Consider the following 8,324-nt stretch of genomic DNA (forward strand, 5'->3'; position numbering starts at 1 on the left):
ATTTATGAGAATTTACTTGGGAATGTTAATAGACTATAACTCCTTAGAATACCAATGGACATCCATAATAATATTATAACATCTCATTGCAATACTAATAGACATCCATAATAATATCATAACACTCCCCCTTGGATGTCCATTTATTCAACCAAGAATATGTCTCATTAAAACCTTACTAGGTAAAACCCCATGGGGAAAACCCTAGTGAAGGTAAAATAGTACATTATACTTATCCATCATTTGAGGTAATACTTTGCTAGAAAAAAAAATACAATAATTGCTCCCCCTTTTGTCTACATCCCTATCCTTTAAGATCATCACTCGAGGTTCTTGAATCGTCGTAATCCAATTATGTAGACTAGTTCCTCGAATCTCTTTGTAGGCAGTGCCTTCGTGAATAAATCGACGAGATTATCACTAGATCGAACTTGTTGAACATCAATAGCATCATTCTCTTGAAGATCATTAGTAAAGAAGAACTTTGGAGATATGTGTTTTGTCCTATCACCATTGATATATCCCGTCTTCAATTGAGCTATACATGCTGTATTATCCTCATACAAAATTGTTGGTACCTCCATTTGAGAAGACAATCAACATGTCTTCTGAATATGTTGGATTATTTATCTGAGCTAGACACACTCTCGGCTTGCTTCATGAATTGCCAGAATTTCTGCATGATTAGATGATGTAGCCACAATTGTTTGCTTAGTAGAACGCCAAGATATAGCAGTACCACCATATATAAAGACATAACCTGTTTGTGACTGTCCAATATGAGGATCAGACAAATAACCTGCATCTGCATAACCTACCAACTCTGATTTGGACAAATGAGAATAGTATAAACTTATATCCACTGTACCTCTAAGATATCGAAATATATATTTAACCCCTGTCCAATGTCTTCTTGCAGGTGACAAACTATATATTGCTAATAAATTCACTGTAAATGATATATCAGGTCGAGTGTGATTAGCAAGATACATTAGTGCACCTATTGCGCTCAGATATGATACTTCAGGACCAAGCAGTTCTTCATCATTTCCCTTAGGTCAGAAAGGATCTTTATTAATTTAAGTGATCTCACGACCATTAGAGTACTCAGTGGGTATGCCTTATCAATATAAAATCTTTTAAGTATCTTTGATATATAAGCAGATTGGTGTATAAAAATTACATTCTTAAGATGTTCAATCTGCAAGCCGAGGAAAAATTTTGTTCTGCCAAGATTTTTCATTTCAAATTCCAGTTTAGGCAATTTGCAACCTTTTGAAGCTCTTCAGGAGTTCCGATGATGTTTAAATCATCAACGTACACTACAATAATCACAAATTGTGATTTAGATCTATTTATAAAAATACAATGGCAAATAGGATCATTATTATAACCTTGTTTCAACATGTACTCAGTTAAGCGGGTGTACCACATATGTCCTGCTTGTTTTAAACTTGTTTGGTGGAAAATTTTGTAGTAAAAGAAATGAAGGAAAATTGATCTGTATTCCTTTAATCTCAGTTACAATTGGATTTTCTGATTACAAAAGAGAGGAGAATGATCTAGATTCTCCCTTTTGTTTAATTCTGGGTTCTTCACGGTGGCGATGGAGTGTCTCCTTCGAATGCTCGCGTCGAATTTGCTCTCCGTTGATGATCCAACGTCTTGTTTCACTGGAACGTGGTATTCTACTCACGATTTGACATTGTGAAGAACTTGCGTGGCAAGTTTTAGAACTCTGAACGAGTTTGAAACTCTATGAAAGAGTCGATTTAACCGAAATTGGTCTATAAGCCAAGGATGAAGAATGCTCCTGTTGCTGATCTCTAATGCTCCAGCAATTCCCCCCAAAGATCTCTTCGTTGCTGTCAAAAAGAAGGATGAAAGATCCAGCCCCCGGATCCGAACTAAGCTAATTTCTTAATTATTTATAAGGGGTTAAGGGGTATAACTGCCCACTTAATTCGCTCCTAAGTGGGGCTAATGAGATGTAACCCCCCTTAAATCACTCCTGAATGGAGTTGTGATCCCCGCAGATCTTGGGAAACGATTTTGAAACCGTTCAGCTCGTGTTTGAATGAGTCAAACGCAAAATCCATATTCTAGTATGAATTATGCGTTCAAACGCGGTGTCTGGAAGCTTGAGCGTAGTGTCTGAAAGCTCGGACACAGCGGCTGAAAGCTCATTTGGCTGTTTGTTGGAAGCTGCGTTTGGCAACGGATGAAAGCTGTGTTTGCAGCTTTCGGAGGCTGCGTTTGCGGCCGAACATGAGCTGCGTTGGCAGCTGGATCTGAGATGCATTTGTAGCATTTGGAACTAAATGTGAGCTGCGTTTGCAGCCAGGTTTGACCTGCGTCCGTGGTCGAATTGGTGTTGCGTCTTGATGATAGTACGCGGGGAGGACTTCCACGTCTTGGTTTGAAGAGACCGTCGATTTATAGTCTCTTTCTGTCAGAGCGTTGCAAAGATCATCGTTTTGTAATCTTTGCTTTAGCTCTTTGATATACAAGTTAGAACTAGGGTAATAGAAGCTAGAACTAAGGTAGAAGCTAGAATTAACAAGTGTGCATGTAAAAAACGTAGGCTGGGTTTAGGACTAGTAAAGTGTAGGCTAGAACTGGTTGTATACAAGCTAGAACTAGGATAATAGAATCTAGAACAAACATAGAGTAAGAATTAATAAGTGTGAAGGTAAAATACGAAGGTTGGATTTAGAAATAGCAAGGTGTGGGCTAGAACTAGCTGTATACAAGCTATAACTAGGGTAATAGAAGCTAGAACTAAGGTATAAGCTAGAATTAACAAGTGTGCATAAAAAAAACAAGGGCTGAGTTTAGAACTAGCTAGGTGTGGGCTAGAGCTGGCTATATACAAGCTAGAACTAGGGTAATAGAAGCTAGAACTAACATAGAAGCAAGAATTAACAAGTGTGAAGGTAAATTACGAAAGCTGGGTTTAAAACTAGCAATGTGTGGGCTAGAACTGGTTGTATACAAGGTAGAACTAGGGTAATAAAAGCTAGAACTAAGGTAGAATCTAGAATTAATAAGTGTGCATGTAAAAAATATGGGCTGGGTTTAGAACTAGCAAGGTATGGGCTAGAACTGGCTGTATACAAGATAGAACTAGGGTAATAGAAGATAGAACTAACATAGAAGCAAGAAGTAACAAATGTGAAGGTAAAATACAAAGGCTAGGTTTAGAACTAGCAATGTGTGGGCTAAAACTGGCTATATACAAATCAGAACTAGGGTAATAGAAGCTAGAACTAATGTAGAAGTTAGAATTAACAAGTGTGTATGTAAAAAACACGAGCTGGGTTTAGAACTAGCAAGGTGTGGGCTTGAAGTAGTTGTATACAAGCTAGAACTAGGATAATAGAAGCTAGAACTAACGTAGAAGCATGAATTAACAAGTGTGAAGGTAAAAAAACACGGTCTGGGTTTAGAACTAGCAAGGTGTGGGCTAGAACTGGTTATATACAAGCTAGAACAAGGGTAATAGAAGCTAGAACTAACGTAGAAGCATGAATTAACAAATGTGAAGGTAAAAAAACACGGCCTGAGTTTAGAACTAGCAAGGTGTGGGCTAGAATTGGTTGTATACAAGCTAGAACTAGGGTAATAGAAGCTAGAACTAAGGTAGAAGCTAGAATTGACAAGTGTGCATGTAAAAAACGCGTGCTGGGTTTAGAACTAGCAAGGTGTGGGCTAGATATGGCTATATACAAGCTAGAACTAGAATAATAGAAGCTAGAACTAAGGTAGATGCTAGAATTACAAGTGTGCATGTAAAAAACACGGGCTGAGTTTAGAACTAGCAAGGTGTGGGCTAGAACTGGCTATATACAAGTTAGAACTAGGGTAATAGAAGCTAGAACTAACGTAGAAGCAAAAATTAACAAGTGTGAAGGTAAAATACAAAGGCTGGGTTTAGAACTAGCAAGGTGTGGGCTAGATTTGGCTGTATACAAGCTAGAACTAGGGTAATAGAAGCTAGAACTAAGGTAGAAGCTAGAATTAACAAGTGTGCATGTAAAAAACACGGGCTGAGTTTGGAACTAGTAAGGTGTGGGTTAGAACTGGCTGTATACAAGCTAGAACTAGGGTAATAAAAGTTAGAACTAATATAGAAGCAATAATTAACAAATGTGTATGTAAAAAACACGGGCTGGGTTTAGAACTAGCAAGGTGTGGGCTAGAACTGGATGTATACAAGCTAGAACTAGGGTAATAGAAGCTAGAACTAAGGTAGAAGCTAGAATTAACAAGTGTGTATGTAAAAAACACGGGCTGGGTTTAGAACTAGCAAGGTGTGGGCTAGAACTGGCTGTATACAAGCTAGAACTAGGGTAATAGAAGCTAGAACTAAGGTAGAAGCTAGAATTAACAAGTGTGCATGTAAAAAACACGGGCTGGGTTTAGAACTAGCAAGGTGTGGGCTAGAAATGGCTGTATACAAGCAAGAACAAGGGTAATATAAGCTAGAACTAACGTAAAAGCATGAATTAACAAGTGTGAAGATAAAAAACTAGGCCTGGGTTTAGAACTAGCAATGTGTGGGCTAGAACTGGCTATATATAAGCTAGAACTAGGGTAATAGAAGATAGAACTAAGGTAAAAGCTAGAATTAACAAGTGTGCATGTAAAAAACACGGGCTAAGTTTAGAACTAGTAAGGTGTGGGCTAGAACTGGCTGTATACAAGCTAGAACTAGGGTAATAGAAGCTAGAACTAAGTTGAAGCTAGAATTAACAAGTGTACATGTAAAAAACACGGGCTGGGTTTAGAACTAACAAGCTGTGAGCTAGAACTGGCTGTATACAAGCTAGAACTAGGATAATAGAAGCTAGAACTAACGTAGAAGAAAGAATTAACAAGTGTGAAGGTAAAATATGAAGGCTGAGTTTAGAAATAGCAAGGTGTGGGCTAGAACTGGCTGTATACAAGCTATAACTTGGATAATAGAAGCTAGAACTAAGGTAGAAGCTAAAATTAACAAGTGTGCATTTAAAAAACACGGGCTGGGTTTAGAACTAGTAAGGTGTGGGCTAGAACTGGCTGTATACATGCTAGAACTAGGGTAATAAAAGCTAGAACTAACATAGAAGCATGAATTAATAAGTGTGAAGGTAAAAAACACGGGCTGGGTTTAGAACTAGCAAGGTGTAGGCTAGAACTGGTTGTATACAAGCTAGAACTAGGGTAATAGAAGCTAGAGCTAAGATAGAAGCTAGAATTAACAAGTGTGCATGTAAAAAACACGGACTGAGTTTAGAACTAGCAATGTGTGGGCTAGAACTGGCTGTATATAAGCTAGAACTAGGGTAATAGAAGCTAAAACTAAGATAGAAGCTAGAATTAATAAGTGTGCATGTAAAAAACGCGGGTTGGGTTTAGAACTAGCAAAGTGTGGGCTAGAACTGGCTGTATACAAGCTAGAACTAGGGTAATAGAAGCTAGAACTAACGTAAAAGCAAGAATTAACAAGTATGAAGGTAAAATATTAAGGCTGGGTTTAGAACTAGTAAGGTGTGGGCTAGAACTGACTGTATACAAGCTAGAACTAAGGTAATAGAAGCTAGAACTAAGGTAGATGCTAGAATTAACAAGTTTGCATGTAAAAAACGCGGGCTGGGTTTAGAACTAGCAAGGTGTGGGCTAGAACTGGCTGTATACAAGCTAGAATTAGGGTAATAGAAGCTAGATCTAACATAGAAGCAATAATTAACAAGTGTGAAGGTAAAATATGAAGACTGGGTTTAAAACTAGCAAGGTGTGGGCTAGAACTGACTCTATACAAGCTAGAACTAGGGTAATAGAAGCTAGAACTAAGGTAGAAACTATAATTAACAAGTGTGCATGTAAAAAACACGGGTTAAGTTTAGAACTAGTAAGGTGTGGGCTAGAACTGACTGTATACAAGGTAGAACTAGGGTAATAGAAGCTAGAACTAACGTAGAAGGAAGAATTAACAAGTGTGAAGGTAAAATATAAAGGCTGGGTTTAGAACTAGTAAGGTGTGGGCTAGAACTGGCTGTATACAAGCTAGAACTATGGTAATAGAAGCTAGAACTAAGGTAGAAGCTAGAATTAACAAGTGTGCATGTAAAAAACACGGGCTGGGTTTAGAACTAGCAAGGTGTGGGCTAGAACTGGCTGTATACAAGCAAGAACAAGGGTAATATAAGCTAGAACTAACGTAGAAGCATGAATTAACAAGTGTGAAGATAAAAAACTAGGCCTGGGTTTAGAACTAGCAAGGTGTGGGCTAGAACTGGCTGTATACAAGCTAGAACTAGGGTAATAAAAGCTAGAACTAAGGTAGAAACTAGAATTAACAAGTGTGCTTGTAAAAAACACGGGCTGGGTTAAGAACTAGGAAGGTGTGGGCTAGAACTGATTGTATACAAGCTAGAACTAGGATAATAGAAGTTAGAACTAACGTAGAAGCATGAATTAACAAGTGTGAAGTTAAAAAAACACGGGATAGGTTTAGAACTAGCAATGTGTGGGTAAAAACTTGCTGTATACAAGCTAGAACTTGGGTAATAGAAGCTAGACTAAGGTAGAAGCAAAAATAACAAGTAGCGGTTAGAACTAACTTAGTAGCCAGAATTAACAATTGTAGCAGCTAGAACTAACTCGAGGGCTACTAGAACTACCACGATAGCATCTAGAAATAACATATCATTAGGTATAACTATTATCAAATATAATTAACAATGATTTATAAAAACATGACTTTATCCTCATTTATAACAATGATTTATAACTACCGTCCCAGCGTACAACGATTTTTGGTAATTAAATATTTTTTCAGCCTATTTTGCTAATTAAGTTTTAAAAGTGGTCTATTTTAAAAATTTGTTCGAAATTAAAATACAAAAAAATTGCGCACATTAGGTTTATTACAAATTCAGCCTCCTCCAAAAAGGCGTGGATGTCTCGTGAATGTGGGAAAATGGGGACAACTTTTGGCTATTTTTAAAAATTAAATCGTTCATTTATTTGTAGCTGGTCAATTTTTTTTTCTTTTTTTTCTTTTCTTCTTCTAGCTAATGGATTAATGCTCTATGCGTCTCGGTCTGGTGACTAAAAAAACATCCATAACAGAATCGGTCACAATTTACAAATACAGAAGCTCATAAGGATAAATCCACAATCATGTGAGAAATTAAAAACGTAGATATATTGTCAACATGAACCCTCAATTGATCAAAGTCATCTCAAATAAAAAAAGAAAAAGTAATGTCCAAATCTCAACGGGGCACAACAACATCATCATTTACGGTAAAGATCAATCTCAAAAACCAACCTACACTACAACAAAATACAACATTGCCGACGAAACAAAAACGTCGGCAAAAGTTTAAAAAACGTCGGGAAAAATCTTTCCTGACGCAAAATGCAGCGTCGCTAACGCGTCGCCTAAAGTGCGTCAAGGAAAGTATTTGGCGACGCAAATACACTGCGTCGCTAAAAGTATAATTTTGGCGACGCGCCATGCGTCGGGAAAAGTATAACTTTTAGCGACGCATAATATTTTATGTCGGCAAAAGTGTACTTTTGGCGACGCATGCAGCGTCGGCAAAAGCTATGCGTCGGCAAAAGTATAGCGGTAAAAGTGTACTTTTGGCGACGCATGCAGCGTTGGCAAAATCTATGCGTCGGCAAAAATATAGCACTTTTGGCGACGCAAGATAGCGTCGCTAAAAGCTATACTTTTGCCGACGCAAGATAGCGTCGGCAAAAGTGCAGCTTTTAGCGACGCAGAGTGAAGCATCGCTAAAGGCTATACTTTTGGCGACGCAAGCTTACGTCGCTAAAAGCTATACTTTTGCTGACGCAAGATAGCGTCGGCAAAAGTATAATTTTTGGCAACGGTAAAAAGTATAATTTTGACGACACTAATTTACATCGTCAAAAGTACTATCTTTTCTGTCAACTACAAGCCTGCACTGAACTTGAACATCCACAAAAAATTTACTCCCATTCACATCAACAAAGAAACCAAACATGAAATTATACTCCAAACAAGTTGCATATTATGATAAACAAAGAATTTGCTCCCATTACAAAATAATTACATTCATTTCCATTTCCAAGTCAACACTCAAAGGCCTATTACATTCATTTCCATTTCCAAGTCAACACTCAAAGGCCTGTTTAAATATTCCAGTTTGCCATATTCATTGTTTTCCATTTCAGAGAATGACACATTATAAGATTTACATGAAACTAAACTAAGTTGAAAAAAAAAGAAAACTTGAAGTGAAAGAACGGCACGATCAGTGAACCTCTTCACTGATGAAGTATATTCT

Source organism: Asparagus officinalis, chromosome 4, assembly GCF_001876935.1.
Source record: "Asparagus officinalis chromosome 4, Aspof.V1, whole genome shotgun sequence".
Taxonomy (NCBI): Eukaryota; Viridiplantae; Streptophyta; class Magnoliopsida; order Asparagales; family Asparagaceae; genus Asparagus; species Asparagus officinalis.